At 39.4% G+C, this 16,656-nt stretch overlaps 1 long non-coding RNA gene across 2 annotated transcripts; it reads right to left on the bottom strand.

Moving 5' to 3' along the window:
* Positions 1-1,206: 1,206 nt before the first annotated feature.
* On the bottom strand, positions 1,207-13,388 carry LOC111552130. 2 transcript variants are annotated; one of them, XR_002734556.1, is made up of 5 exons: positions 10,645-13,388; positions 10,310-10,364; positions 5,657-5,816; positions 3,685-3,946; positions 1,207-1,603 (listed from the first exon to the last, which is right to left on the bottom strand). It is a non-coding gene; the product is annotated as an uncharacterized LOC111552130 (long non-coding RNA). The 2 variants fall into 2 exon arrangements; XR_002734555.1 differs by lacking the exon at positions 1,207-1,603 and having other exon boundaries at positions 3,259-3,946.
* Positions 13,389-16,656: the final 3,268 nt, after the last annotated feature.

Raw genomic sequence — 16,656 nt, 5'->3', positions numbered from 1 at the left:
TATACTGCTCAGGTGATGGCTGCACCAAAATCTCACAAAGCACCACTAAAGAACTTATTCAGGCCAGGCGCAGTGGCTCAAGCCTGTAATCCCAGCACTTTGGGAGGCCGAGAGGGGCGGATCACTAGGTCAGGAGATTGAGACCATCCTGGCTAACACGGTGAAACCCCGTCTCTACTAAAAAATACAAAAAACTAGCCGGGCGAGGTGGTGAGCTCCTGTAGTCCCAGCTACTCGGGAGGCTGAGGCAGGAGAATGGCCTAAACCCGGGAGGCGGAGCTTGCAGTGAGCTGAGATCCAGCCACTGCGCTCCAGCCTGGGCGACAGAGCAAGACTCCGTCTCAAAAAAAAAAAAAAGAACTTATTCATGTAACCGAATACAACCTGTACCCCAATAACCTATGGAAAAATAAATTTCAAAATAAAAAAGATTACCCTACAATCCCTCCTCTTCTGCTTCTGTTGTGAAAACAGAAGATTGGGAAAAGACATAACTGACATACTCCAGGTTTTTCTGCACTCCAGAATTGGCTGGGTAACCATACTACTATATGGAGCTTGACAGCGCATTCATGACAATTTTCACAAAAATGAATAAATAAATAATTTATCCAGGAATAAATCATCAAGTACTCAGACATAAATCTAATGAGTGAAGTGTAACATCTCTACTCCAACAAAATACAAAATGTTGGCTGGGCGTAGTGGCTCATGCCTGTAATCCCAGCACTTTGGGAGGCCAAGGTGAGCAGATTGCTAGAGCCCAGGAGTTTGAGAACAGCCTGGGCAACATGGCAAAAACCCATCTCTCCAAAACAAACAAACAAAAACATTAGCCGGGCCTAGTGGCACACATGTGTAGTCCTAGCTACTTGGAAGGCTGAGGTAGGAGAATTGATTGAACCCAGGAGGTTAAGATTGCCAGTGAGAGATGATTGTGCCACTGTACTCCAGCGTAGGTGACAGTGCAAGATCCTGTCCCCAAAAAATAAAGTAAATAAAATAAAAAATAACAAAAATTATTGGGAGAGAGCTACTATATTCATCAATTAGAAGACTCAATATTGTAAAAATACCATTTTCTCCCAAATTGATCTATAGATTCAATGCAATCCCAGTCCAAATCCCAGCTAAATATATTTTTAATGAATTTAACAAGCTGGTTCAAATATTTGTATAGTAATACAAAGAACAGTCAGACTTTCACTTTCAGGTATCAAGACTTATTACATTGCTGCAGTAATTAAGAGAATTAGTGAAAGTATAGATATTAGTCACTGGAAAAGAAAAGAGTCCACTTGATGTATGATAAAAGTAACACACGATTAGTTAGGAAAAGGATATTCTTTTTAGTAAGTGTTGCTGGGTCAACTGGATATGAATCAGTTGGGTAACCACAGGTGAAAATGTGGATCTTGAGCTTCTGCCTCACATCATATGCAAATATCAGTTCCAGATATACTGTAGATCTATTTATATGTGAAAGCTAAAACAACTGAGCTTCTTGGCACAGAAAGACAAATGTCACATGTTCTTATTCATCTGTGGGAGCTAAAAAGGTGGATCCCATGGTGGTAGAGGGTAGAATGCTGCTTACCAGAGGCTGGGAAAGGAAGGGAGAAGGGGGCATGAAAAGAACTTAGTTAATAGGTACAAAAGTGCAGTTAAACAGTAGGAATAAGTTCTAACATTCAATAGTACAGTAGGGAAATTACAATTAAGAATAATTTATTGTACATTTCAAAATAGCTAGAAAATAATTATAATATTCCCAACACAAAGAAAAGATAAATGTTTGAAGTGATGGATATCCCAATTACCCTGATTGTTACACATTGAATACATGTATCAAAACATCACATGTACCCCAAAAATATGTGTAACTGTTTTTGTTGAGACAAGGTCTTGCTCTGTTGCCCAGGCTGTGGTGCAGTGGTGCGATCTTGGTTCACTGCAGCCTCAACCTCCCAGGCTCCAGCAATCCTTCCATCTCAGCCTCCCAAGTAGCTAGGACTACAGGCACACGCCACCACACCTGGCTAGTTTTTGTATTTTTTGTAGAGATGGGGTTTCACCATGTTGAACCCCTAGGCCCAAGTAATCTGCCTGCCTCAGCCTCCCAAGGTGCTGGGATTACAGGCATGAACCACCACACCTGATTGTATAATTATTATATATCAATTAAATGTGTTTTTAAAAAAAGGACTTCTGGAATAAATCATAAAATAATATTTTAATAAAATTTATAAAACAAAATATTATAAAATTTATTAAAAAGATTTATTAAACAGAATTTAAAAGGGACTAACCATAAAAGAAACACAAATTGATCAATCATATTACATTAAAATTAATAATGTCTGTTCATCAAAGACATCACTAAGAAGTGAAAAGTTAAGCCCCAGAGTGGACGATGTTTCCATACATCTTACTGACAAAAGACTCCGATTCAGAATACAAGAGAACTCCTAAAATCAATAAGAAAAATACGGACAATCCAACAGAAAAACTGGGCAAGAAACTTGAATAGACACTTTGCAAAAGAGGATATCCAAAGGGTCAGTAAACATATTTAAAGGCACTCAGCTTCTTCAGTTGGAACAAGAATGAGACACCATGACCATCTCCCATTAAGGGTAAAAATAAAAATGACAGTACCAAGAGTTGACAAGGACGAAAAGCAAGTGAAATTCACATAAAACTTCTTAGGAAAAATTATTCAGCAGTTTCCACTAGAGATGATTACCATATGCTTCAGCAGTTTCACTCCTTGGTATACAAACACACACACACGCACACACAAATGTGTATCTATCTTCCCTAAAAAACATATATAAGAATGTTTATAGAAACACTGTTAATATTAATGAAAAAAATGTGGACTTTTCATACAACAGAATAGTTAGTATTATAGAGCACTGAGAATGACACAGATTTGCTACATGCAACACCAGGAATAAATCTTAAAAACATAATGTCCGGCTAACAGAGACAGACCCAAAAATTACATCCTCTTTGGTTACAATTATATAAATTCCAGAATCAGGCAAAACTATTCCACAGTTTAGAAGTCAAGGTGGGCCGGGTGCGGTGGTTTACGTTTGTAATCCCAGCACTTTGGGAGGCTGAGGTGGGCAGATCATCTGAGGTCAGGAGTTTGAGACCAGCCTGACCAACATGGTGAAAACCCGTCTCTACTAAAAATACAAGGTTAGCCGGGCATGGTGGGGCACACCTGTAATCCCAGCTACTCAGGAGGCTAAGGCAGGAGAATCGCTTGAACCCAGGAGGTGGAGGTTGCAGTGAGCCGAGATCACATCATTGCATGCCAACCTGGGCAGCAGAGCAAAACTCCATCTTAAAAAAAAAAGTCAAGATGGTGGTTACATTTGGGGCCGTAAAGACTGGATGTTTATACTAGAATAGACTTTGGGCTTCTAATAATAGTGTATTTATTTTTCTCAGGGTATTGGTAATTTCCTTTGTGGAAATTGATAAAACTATGCCCTGTGGTCTGAACACTTTTCTGTATATTTGTTATACTTCAATAAACATGTATTTTTCCTCAAACATCCAAAGCATTTCACAAGAGAGAAACACCGATTTCTCTTTGCCTAAAACAAATGCGGGATCTCAAGCACCCCTAGCTCAGGTATGAGGCCAACTAAACCATTTCACACTCACAAATGACAGATGTCTCCAGCTGCAATTTTCTAAGGCTGATATATTCCCAAGGTTCATCTGCTCCACTTAGGAGGACTTTTCCCGCTCGCGCTGGTCTTTCTATTTGGCCATCCTCTTAAGCATGAGTTTTGTTTTCTCCTTCCATACGTGGTTCTGATGCTGATAAGATCAGACTTTGTTGGATTTCAGAAATTTATTTTCCATTTCTTACTTGCAATGGCAGCCATTAAACAATTACAGAAAGACAATTTGCCATCCAAATCTTTAAAAAAAAAAAAGGAAAGGAAAGAAAGAACAAAGGAAAAAACAACTTAAATGCTAATCCATCTGCATTGTTTGATCCCAGCATCCTCATTTTAAATTCCCATTGAATCTTATTGTGTAATTTTAGTGTTTTGCAAAGAACCAAGTTTTTATGAATTCCTACAGGCTGGAATCATAGATTTATCCCTTTATTCTTGATATTTCATTTTCAACGTCAAAAACAGCATTAATTCAACTTCACATTTTACCAAATGTTATGTCAATGTTCCAAACGCCCCTGGCCCCAACGTTAATTCTTTCCCACTTTTGATTAGTCTATTCCATGAGAACTACAGCAACTGAAATTGCCCCAGAAGAAAAGAGAAAGAATTAGAATTTAGTTATTGACTTTTCCAAAGGTCATGGAAATGAATATATAAAACAATCAGGTGATAAATAATTGCTGGTACAAAATGAGCAGTGCAAATGACTTCCTATTGAGATTTTTAAACTTTCTCTATGATTAAGCTATGGTAAAGAGCAGTGTCTACCAATTATAATTTCTAATAAAGATTCTGGCCTAAAAGGTGTTTTAATTACTTTTATTGAGCTATCTAGACTTGTCTCTATTTTTACAGTTGGTACAATTAATCTATAAGAGCAAATTTTAGTCATCTTCCTTTAAAGACTATGTAATTCTGATACTAATTTTATCTTATATCAAGATAAAAACCTACATAAGGAGAACAAAGACTAATAAGTCACAACTTGTCCTTTCATTCAGAATAATTGAAAATAACATTTCTTATTTAAAGTAGTGGTACATAGTTAGGTTTTCTTCCACTACTAAAAAGTCTTTACCAATAAAAATATGCATACTTGTAATATATTCAGAATGCAATGAAATCATAAAATCATAGGTAAACAAAAAATATATTTACCTGCCAATATCTATTTTTATTACTGACAATTGGGTAGGAAAAAAATTTTGCAAGTCTGACCATTCCTTTAGAAATCACAATGACCCTAAAGTAATATTTTTCTTCCTCTAAGTGTTAGTAATTTCCATGGCAACTCTCCATCTGCTTTTCACTATTTTCACAGACTTTTCAAATTAAGCTTACATATGTCAATGTTCCAAGATTATCTTTGTGTTTGCATAAACCATATGACTCTTTGACAAAGTTCAATGCACCATAACATTAGAGAAATATTTAAATGTCACATCTGTTATGTAAAAAAAAAAAAAAAAAAAAGACTGATGTAAAATAGAAGTGAAGTTGGGATGGGAGCACTATTTCTACAAATTCAATTGTAATCCATTTTTAAGCCAATGACTACAGGCTTCTCCTTAGTTTCTAAATCAGAAAACTGATTTAGATTACAAGGAGAAAGTATTCTATACAGAATATTCTTAAGTTTATCCAATACTTAAAATCTATAGGAAATATCCAATTTCCCAATCTAACCATATATAGCAGTCTCTGTTCCATGAATTACACAAGTTTTATTAAGGATTATATAAAACGGTAAGGTCTCCTTTCCACTGTAGTTTCAATGTTTGCCCCTCCAAAACTAATATTGAAATTTAATTGCTACTATCACAGTTTTAAAGATGTGGGACCATTCAAAGGTGATTAGGCCAGGAGAGTTCCACCCTCATGGGTGGAATTGGTGCCCTTATAAAAGGGCAAGTTCAGCCCCCTGTTGCTCTCTCTCATCTTCTCACCTTCTGCCATGTGATGATGTAGCAAAAAGACCCTCGCAAATAGCCGGCATCTTGATATTGTACTTCCCAGCCTCCAGAACTCTGAGCCGATAAATATCTGTTCATTTTAAATTACCAAGTCTCAGGTAGTCTGTTATAGCAGCACAATGGACCAAGACACCTTTAAAAAAAAAAAAAAAAAACTTACTAAAAGCCAGATGGGAGCTATGTGTCAAACAAATTTGGAATATCTTTTCCCACTATCAAATCCTTGTCATAATGTTAATAGAGAATGGCTTCAAAAATAGTTAGGACCATGAGAAGTGTCCTGTTTTGAAAAAAAATTAAACTTTCATCCAAGATTTCTTATTTATTCTTCAGTCATATGTGACAGAAATCCACCACAAGATCTTATAGAGAAGAAAAACCAACAGAACCCTTAACCTTTAACGATTGAGACTTTGGTACTAAGAAAGGCAATTATCTTAATGGCTACATTTCCTACCAAAAAAAAAAAAAAAAAACATTAATTTTAAGAAGACTTTCTTAAAGATGCAAAAAATAATCTTATGTGGCATTGTCCAACGGATTTGTTTTCTTCTTTTTTAAGTAGGTAGATCAGTCTTGCGTATAGACAAGGCACATGTTCAATGACTTCTTCAGAAGAGTTGAGAAGAACATCACTGTTATAATCTTATCTACCACTCTAACTTGCTCTTGAGCCCCAAATCTCTACTGTTTGCTTTTATCTGTTCAGGCCATTGAAATTCCCTGAAGAAAGACTCACATCTGAGAAAGACAAACCATGACACGTCAGCTCAGTTTATTTGCATTTCCCTAGCAAAGAGTAGTGCTCTGAGAAAATAGAATAAGTATGTTTCCATAAGATAGGATGCTAGTAGGCGGGTGCAGTGGCTCATGCCTGTAATCCCAGCCCTTTGAGAGGCCAAGGCAGGGGGATTGCAAGGTCAGGAGCTCGAGACCAGCCTGGCCCATATGGTGAAACCCTGTCTCTACTAAAAAAATACAAAAGTATCTCAGCGTGGTGGCAAGTGCCTGTAGTCCCAGCTACTAGGGAGGCTGAGGCAGAAGAATCGCTTGAACCCGGGAGGCGGAGATTGCAGTGAGCCAAGATTGTGCCACTGCACGCCAGCCTGGGTGACAGAGCAAGACTCAGTCTCAAAAAAAAAGAGATAGGATGTTAGTGTCCCTACTGGAACTCTACCTAGCAAGACCAGACTGGAGTAAGCACCTACAGAAAAAGACCTTTTAAAAGCTGGGCAGGGAGAGTGTCATGAGCACATTAATTATCTGGAGCAGGCCCAAACATGGAATGACAAAGTCAGTCAAGTTTAACTTCTTTGAGTTTGTTCAGTGTGTTAGGCATGCCTTAATGCAGTGATGTTTAACTTTGTTTGTATGGCAGATTCCTTCCAGAATGTGATAGAAAGCTAAGTTTTCCCAAAAATTTTCCCTTCAGGCATGGCTATAATTCATGTGATAGTATGTGACAGGATTTCCTTCTTTGTATGGATGAATAATATTCCATTGTATGCATGTACCAAATTTTCTTTATTCAGTCATCAATCAATAAACATTAAGGTAGTTTCCACCTTTTGGCTATTGTAAGTAATGCTGCAATGAACATGGGAGTTCAAATATCTCTTCCAAATCCTGATTTCAGTTCTTTTGGATAAACACCCAGAAATGAGAATGCTGGATGATAGTTCTATTTTTTAATTTTTTGAAGAATCTCCATACTGTTTTCCACAAAAGTGGAAATCATGCTACGTGAAATCAGCCAGTCACAGAAGGACAGTACTGCGTGATTTCATTTATATGAGGTTTTTAAAGCAGTCAGACTCATAGAAACAAAAAGTAGAATGGTGGTTGCAAAAGCTGGAGGGAGGTGGAAGTAGGGAGTTGCTGTTCAATGGGTATAAAGTTTCAGTCATACAAGATGAAAAAGTTCTAAATATCTGCTGTACATTATGCTCATAGTTAAAATTTTGTTAAGAGGGTAGATCTCAAGTTATAAATATTTTACCACAAAAAAGTGGCTATAATATTTGCATTAACTTAATGGAGTTCAGGGTCTTTCTGATGCACAAGATTAAGAGTCTTTGATCTAGAGGATCCCTAGAACCCAAGGACGTTCTCTGTCCCATGATGACTCAGGCAGACAGGACATACCTGAGGAGACAGGACCTCTCCAGAAAGTCAGAATGGTGACACCAACCCTCCATTGTAACCAGCAGGATCTCTTATCTGCTGCAATTCAGAATAGCTATTGCTATTACATTTTTTGATTTAAAAAAATTAGAGTATTTGTAATCTTGTCAATTATCAATTCCCATTCTTCGTTCCATGTCATGGTAAAGAAGGTATCTGTATCAGCTGTTTAGAATTATCTAAAGCAACTGTGACATCAGAAATAATATACCCTTGCCCTTACTGATATGAAAGAATTTTTTTTTTTTTTTTTTTTTTTTTTTGAGACAGAGTCTTGCTCTGTCGCCCAGGCTGGAGTGCAGTGGCATGATCTTGGCTCACTGCAAGCTCCACCTCCCAGGTTCACACCATTCTCCTGCCTCAGCCTCCCGAGTAGCTGGGACTACAGGCGCCCACCATCACGCCCGGCTAAGTTTTTGTATTTTTAGTAGAGACAGTGTTTCACTGTGTAGCCAGGATGATCTCAAACTCCTGACCTCGTGATCCACCTGCCTCGACCTCTCAAAGTGCTGGGATTACAGGCGTGAGCCACTGTGCCTGACCAAGAATATTTTTTTAAAAAGTGGAAGGGAAGGACAAAGGAAGGAAGGAAAAAGGAGAGTTAACATCTTAGTAAAGATGTTCTATCTGTACATAACTGATTGGTTGATATATATATAAATCTATACACATATAGTCTATTATATATATAAGAATATAGATACACGTACTATATATATATTATTATACATAGTATGTATGTCCATATGTATATTTCTAATTAGAAAATGTATAACCAGAGAGATCATTGTCAGGTTCGTAGGCAAAACTACTTCTGAAGTTAATTAATAATAAGGATTGTAGGAGTAGATGTAAAGATTCAAAGAAGTAGAAACCAAATCAATATTTTCTGAAACTTTACTCTTCATCTTGAACCTGTCAGTGTGGCAATCTAAGGTTCTTCGTGTGCTTAAGTTACAAAGTCTTACCCTAACACACAATTCCATATGGAATAATCAAACAATCCAAATGTCAGAATTCAGACAATTCTTAATGGAAACCTAAAAAGAAACATAAAGAAAAGTGGCCTAACCTTCAATTAAAAACAAAATGTGTAAATTTTTCTTAAAGAAAATATTTTCTAACCACCTCTCTCTGTCCCAAAATTTCCATTTATTAAAATTTATTTATCCTCTTACCATCCTGGAAAATTCCAGATTATCTATCCACTGCCTTTGACCATGCTGCTCTCTTGCTGTTAATAGAACTCTGCCATCTTGAGGTCCTTTCATGCCTTTATCTGGATTAATTAGTGCTATTGATTTGAAAGATTCACAGAACACTTTTTGAGTGATCCTGGAGATACTTAGTTGTGATATACTGTTTACTGTTTTTTTTTTTAATTCTTTTAAGGTCTCCATATTATTGTTTTTAAACTTTTATTGCTGCTCTCACTCCTTCCCCTTCGTCCTATACCCCACCACACTAGGCTTAGCCACCTCCTTCTCCATCGTATTTATGCAGCTCATATATAAATTTATCCTGGCATTTATGGCACCAAAATCTCCCCAAATTTAAATAAATTCTCTCAGATAATTAGTTTCCTAGAATATTACAAGCTAGCATATCTGGTCCTCCAGCCCCACCCACTCTCTACACCCACACACACACACACACACACACACACACACACAAATGTTTGCATTATCCCCATATAATTTCCAAAAGATAATACAAACTCTTTCAAAATAGGCTTAGATTAACTTATACAGCACCTATTAAGTGTTAGACTCTGTTGGCTTTAAATACCTTTTCATTTCATCAACTTCCACGGTAGCTTTTACTCCCATTTTGGAGCTCAAGAAACGGACGCACAGAAATCTAGGTAAATTTTCCAAAGTCGCACAATTAATGAGTGGCAAAGCCAGGACACAAGCTGGCCATTGGCCTCCATAATAGAGGGACATCTGGCTCTTTCCTCTCATTTGATCCTATGTAGTAGTAACTTCTGCAGAGTCTCCCAAATTGATCCCTTGTCAATTTCCACTGCCCAATCCAAGCTCTCACCATAAAACTAGTCTCCCCACTTAACAGTTCCCATCTCACCCACAACATGCACCTCCAGAAAAACACTTTACATACACTGTGATCATCACATAGTCCCCTAATAAAGAAGCCCTATCATTTCTCAGATTATGTCCAGATATCCAGGTTTCTCCTGCTAAAATTTGGGCTGTCTGTCCCTTGGGCTTCTACAGCATTTTTGCACCTACTTCACAAGCATCTGTTTCACACTGGGGACACAGAGGGATAGAGACCTTGCCATCAGAGAACTTACAGTCCAGTAAGAGAAAGCAGACACTTAAGAATGTGAAAGAGTATGTGTCTAAGTCCATTTTCTGTCGCTTATAACAGGATATCTTAAATTGGGTAATTTAAAAAGAAAAGAAATTTATTTCTTACAGTTATGGAGTCTAAGTCCAAGGTTGAAGGGCCACATCTGGTGAGGGTTTTCTCACTGGTAGGAGAGAGCAAAGGGCATTACATGATGATGTCTGCTCAAGTTTCACTGTCTCTTTTTATAAAGTCCTACTCCCATGATAACCCATGAATTCATTATTCCATTAATCTACTAATGGATTTATCCATACATGAGGGCAGAGCCTTCATGACCCAATTATCTCTTAAAGCCCCCACCTCTCAATGCTGCCACATGGAGGATTAAATTTCAACATGAGTTTTGGATGGGAAAAATACTCAAATCATAGCATTCTTTTACTGACCCCCGCAAAACTTACGTCCTCCTCCTATACAAATACATTCATTCCATCCTCATAGTCCCACAGTCTAAATGACTTCCAGCACCAACTCAAAAGTCCAAATTCCAGAGCCTCATCTATAAGCCTATGAAATCAAAACAAGTTATTTACTGCCAGGATACAATGGTGAGACAGGCACAGAGTAAACATTCCCATGGCAAAAGGGAAAAATAGGCCAAGATAAAGGAGTAATGGGCCCCAAAAAAGTCCAAACTCTAGCAGGGCAGACCTCAAAGCTAGAAAATAATCTCTTGCTATCATGTGCTACTTCCTGGGGATATTGGGTTGGGGATTAGGCCCCCAAGGCCTAAGGCAGTTCCATCCCTATGTCTTTACTTGGAGCAGTCCACATGGCTGGTCATAAGGGTTAGAGTCCAGTACCTGTAATTTTCCCAGATGGTGATTGCACGCTGCCTGTGGTTCAACAGTTCTGGGGTCCTGATGGCTGTCTGGCTCCCACGGCTCCACTAGACATTGCCCCAGTGGCGACTTTCTGTACTGGCCTCACTTCCACAACTCTAGTAGGCATTGCCCAGGTGAGGACTCTGTGGCAGCTCCAACGTCACATTTTCACTCTGGCATTGCTCTAGTGTGGGCCTTCTGCAGTGGTTCTGCCTCGCAACAGGTCTCTCCCTGGGCTCCCAGGCTTTAGCAACAAGCCTTGAAATCTGGCTGAAGGCTGACAAGCCTCCACAGCTCTTGCTTTCTGCAAGCCTGCAGAATTAGCACCACATGGACACTGCCAAGGTTTACTTAATACCTCGGGCCATTCGAACTCCAGTTAGAGTGGCCAAGAAACACTGCACCAGAATTTGGGGAGCAGAGTTCCAAGGTGGCCCTGGGCAGCAAGCCTGTGGAGTGTGCATTGGGACCCTCCCTTGAAATCATTGTGCCCTTATAGGCCTGTGGGCCTGTGATGGCCTGTGATGGGAGGGGCAGACTCAAAGATCTGTGAAATGCCTTCAGGGTCTGTCTCCCATTGTCTTAAGAAATAGCACCTGACTCCCTTCTATCCATGCTAATCTCTTTGGCAAAGGTAGCTGGACTATACCATTGGTTTCCTCTCCTGAACATGCTTTTTCACCCTTTACATGGCCTGGCTGAGCTTTCCAAATCTTTCTACTTTGCTTCTCTTTTGATCATAAATTACATCGTCAAGTCATATTTTCCCTCTTGCAGCTTAGCATAAGCAATTAAAAGCAGCCAGGGAAAAGCCTGAATGCTTTGCTACTTGGGTATTTCTTCTGCCAGCTACCCTAGTTCATCAATCTCAAGTTCAGCCTTCCACAAAGTCCTTGGCCATGGACACAGTTCTGCCAAGTTATTTGCCAATTTATAACAAGGACACAAGGATGGTCTTTATTAGTTTTTCTTTCTTTTTTTTTTTTTTTCTTTTTTGAGACAAGGTCTGGCTCTGTCATCTAGAGTGCAACCTCATTCACTGCAACCCCAGGCTCAAGCCATCCTCCCACCTCAGTCTCCCAAGTAGCTTGGACTACAGGCATGCCCCACCGCACCCAACTAGTTTTTGCAATTTTTGTAGAAACAAGGTTTTGCCATGTTGCCCAGATTGGTCTCAAACTTGTGAGCTCAAGCAATCCACCCGCCTTGGCCTCCCAAAGTGCTGGGATTATAGACGCAAGCCACCACACCCAGCTACTACAGTTGTCAATACCTTGTTCCTGAGTTCCATCTGAAACCTCACTAGAATGGCCTTTACTATCCAGATTTCAATCAGGTCATGACCACTGAACTAGTCTCCAAGGAGTTCTAAGCTTTCCCTAGTCTTCTAGGAGCCTACTGAGACCCCAGAGCCCATTGAAATTATTCAAACTAGCCAATTCTAAGCCCTTAGTAGAACATAGGCTTTTTCTCGCCTACTTGTCCTAATTCTTCCAGTCTCTGCCCATTACCTAGTTCAAAAGCCACCTTTACCTTTTCAGGTATTCATTATTAGCACCACCCTACTCTCAATTCCAATTTTCTGTCCTAGTTCATTTCTGTTTCATATAAGAGAGGATCTAAAACTGGATAATTTATAAAGAAAAGGAGTTATTTCTCACAATTATGGAGCCTGAGAATTCCAAGGTCAAGGGACCACATCTGGTGAGGGTCTTCTTGCCGGTGGCGACCCTGCAGAATCCCAAGGCAATGCAGGGCATCGCATGGAGGAAGGAGCTGAGTAGCCTCACATGGTTACTCAGGTCTCTCTTCCTCTTTCTACAAAGTCACCAGTCCTGCTCCCATGATACCATATTAATCCATTAACCCATTAATTTATTATTCCATTAATGAATTTATCCATTCATGAGGGCAAAGCCTTCATGACCCAATCACCACTTAAAGTCTCCACCTCTCAATACTGACACACTGGGGATTAAACTTCAGCTTGAGTTTGGGAGGAGACAAATATTCAAACCACAGATTCATGCTATAGGCACCTTTAGTAATATTTGAAAAATACAGTGAAATAGCAAAGAAGGGAGAGTGACCAGTGGGAGGGCTCGAGAGAGACTGAGGTGCTTGGAGTGCTACATCATGGAAGGGGCACTTCCACAGGAGGAAGCAACATGAGACACAGCACAGAGAAACATTACATTACGGTCTAGTTCACCCAGCATAATTGAAGTGGAAGTTGCAAGACAGGTAAGCATGAAATAAGAGATAAGGTCTCACACCAGTTAGAATGGTGATCATTAGAGAGTCAGAAAACAACAGATGCAGGAGAGGATGTGGAGAAATAGGAACACTTTTACATTGTTGGTGGGAGTGTAAACTAGTTCAACCATTGTGGAAGACAGTTTGGAGATTCCTCAAGGATCTAGAACTAGAAATACCATATGACCCAGCCATCCCATTACTGGGTATATACCCAAAGGATTATAAATCGTGCTACTATAAAGACACATGCACACATATGTTTATTGTGGCACTATTCACAATAGCAAAGACTTAGAACCAACCCAAATGTCCATCAATGATGGACTGGATAAAGAAAATGTAGCACATATATACCATGGAATACTAGGCAGCCATAAAAAAGGATGAGTTCATGTCCTTTGCAGGGACATGGATGAAGCTGGAACCATCATTCTCAGCAAACTATCACAAGGACAGAAAACCAAACCCCACATGTTCTCACTCATAAATGGGAGTTGAACAATGAGAACACATGGACACAGGGAGGGGAACATCTCATACTGGGGCCTGTCGTGGAGTGGGAGGCTAGGGGAGGGTTAGCATTAGGAGAAATACCTAATATAGGTGACAGGTTGACAGGTGCAGCAAACCACCATGGCACATGTACACCTATGTAACAACACTGCATGCTCTGTACATGTATTCCAGAACTTAAAGTATAATAATAAGAAAAAAAAAAGAAATAAGAGAGAAGGTGTGGGGGAAAGTTTTTGTATGGATATCTAGAGTTTATCCTACACTGTTCTTGTTAGCACCTGCCTCTTTAATACTTATAATAATTGCAGCCCATATTTGTTTATTTATAACTACAAGTCAGGACTTTGCTAATTATTTTACATGTATTATTTCACTTACATCTCACTACAGTACTAGAAATTAATTATTCTGATTTCACAAATAAGGCAACTAAGGCCCAAAGATATTAAGTAACCTTATGAAGCTCATTTCAAAGTAATCTAAATTCCTTTATCTGAATTCACATTGCACTTTTAGTCTGTATTATCCAAAGCTTGACATTCATTTATTGTCCTTCTGATCACCATATCTCCCAAATTGGGGAACAAAATAAAGCAATATTTTCTTTAATTTTTTTCTACAGCATCTTGCAAATAGCTGGGAAAAGCATAAATATGTAAACATTCTAGCATAAAAGTCACTTAGATAAATCCATATAAGGCTCTTTTACAACTGATCTATTAAAGCTTTGCATTGAAATGCAAGTCAAGACTATTATTTTTATAGTGGTTTTCATAACTGAAAAGATCATTGATTCTATTAGCTTTTTGTCCATTATGGCCAGGCTGAGGATGATCACAACGCAGGTCAACCAAAGTCTGCAAAGTTGACTGCAAAGGGGGCAGACCAGCCCCTGCCCCTACCTCAGTATGTGAAGACATACCAAGAACACTGCTGGGACCCAACAAGAAGCAAATAATGCTTTAGAGCAGCATTAGAAAACTTTTTGAACTCTTCCTTCAGTCATACAGGAACACAGTAATAACACTGGAAGGGATTTTAATACACCTGTCACTTTTTTTTTTTTTTTTTTTTTTTTTGAGACAGAGTCTCACTCTGTTGCCCACATTGGAATGCAGTGGCATGATCTCAGATCACTGCAACCTCCACGTCCCGGATTCAAGCAATTCCCATGCCTCAGCCTCCCGAGAAGCTGTGACTACAGGCGTGGGCCACCTCCCCTGTAAGTGTGCCTTTCATATGCAACCCAACTAATCCAGAGTCCTTACTTCAAACCGCCTCCCCTCTCTGGCTTTTCCACTCCAGAAGGCATTATTCTTCTGCCCTAAGCATACCAGGACCACGTACCAGAAAACGAGGGGCAGTCCCTACACACTGGAGCCCATTTAAATTATTCAAACTAGCCCATCCTAAGCCCATGTACCCTACCTCACTTGTTCCTTCCTGTGGACCCACAATAAAGACTCTTGCTCATGCTTTCGTCCTGTTCCTTCTGCCTCCTGAGTGACCCTGGTGCTTCTCTCATATGGCCCTGTGTGGCATGCTGTGCCTCCTGTGTTTTTGGAACTGTGAGTAAAAATGTCTTCCTCCATGACAGTCATTTCCATGTCTGCATGTCTTACCATACATGATTAAAATAAATCCCAGATACATTTTTAAATTATGATATTGGGGGAGTTTCCTAACCGTCCTATGATTCAGTCTCCACATGTTTACAATGAAAATAATATCACCTGCCTCAAACAAACTGTTGCGAAAATAATTAATATTTAGAAAATGTTGAGTTCAGTACTCAATATGTATGGCACATTTTAATAGCTGTTCGGTATTATTATGAGGATTAATAACAAATCATAAAATAATGTATTCTAAAATTAGCATTCTAGGCTGGGTGCAGTGGCTCACACCTGTAATCCTAGCACTTTGGAAGGTTGAGGCGGCTGGATCACCTAGCTCATTAGTTCAAGATCAGCTTGGGTAACATGGCAAAACCCCATCTCTCCTAAAAATACAAAAAAATTAGCAAGGCGTGGTGGCACATGCCTGTAATCCCAGCTACTCAGGAAGCTGTGGCTCCTGAGTAGCTTAAGCCTGGGAGGTGGAGGTTGCAGTGAGCTGAGATCATGCCACTGCACTCCAGCATGGGCAACAGAGGGAGACTCTGTCTCAGAAAAAAGAAAAAATAGCATTCTAAACCAGTATACTTTGCAAACTATGGATTACTGCTATGGCTTGAATGTCCCCTCCTAAACACATGTTGAGATTTCATTGCCTTTGTAACAGTATTAAGGGGTGAGACCTTAAGATGTGATTAACTCATGAGGGCTCTGCAGATGGCTGCCATCTGTGTTCATGAGGGTTCTGCCCTCATGAATGGATTAATACCATTATCACAGGAGTGGATTAGTTTTATTGAGACTGGGTTTGTCCTAAAAGTGAGTTTGGCCAAATTTCCTGTCTCTGTCCTGGTGTCACACATGATCACTTGCCCTTGCACCATGTTATGATGCAGCAAGAAGGCCCTCAACAGATGCCAGTACCACACTCTTGGTCTTCCCAACCTCCAGAACTGTGAGAAATAAATTTCTCTTTGTTATAAATTACCCAGTCTTTGGCATTCTGTTGCAGTGGCAGAAACAGTCTAAGACAATTACTTCTAGTTTTGACAATCATACATTTAGCACGCATGGGTTCAGCAATATGTGAGAAACACTAAAGTTTCATACCATCTTAATAATGTCTAGTTTTGCAAAGGAAGGAATTAAATTGAGTACAATATGAGTATGATTTTAGTGTGAGTGGCCCTGGACAATG

The sequence above is a fragment of the Piliocolobus tephrosceles genome, chromosome 10, assembly GCF_002776525.5.
Source record: "Piliocolobus tephrosceles isolate RC106 chromosome 10, ASM277652v3, whole genome shotgun sequence".
Taxonomy (NCBI): Eukaryota; Metazoa; Chordata; class Mammalia; order Primates; family Cercopithecidae; genus Piliocolobus; species Piliocolobus tephrosceles.
Note: the sequence above shows the minus strand (reverse complement) of the source record. Positions and strands in the feature narration are given on the sequence as shown.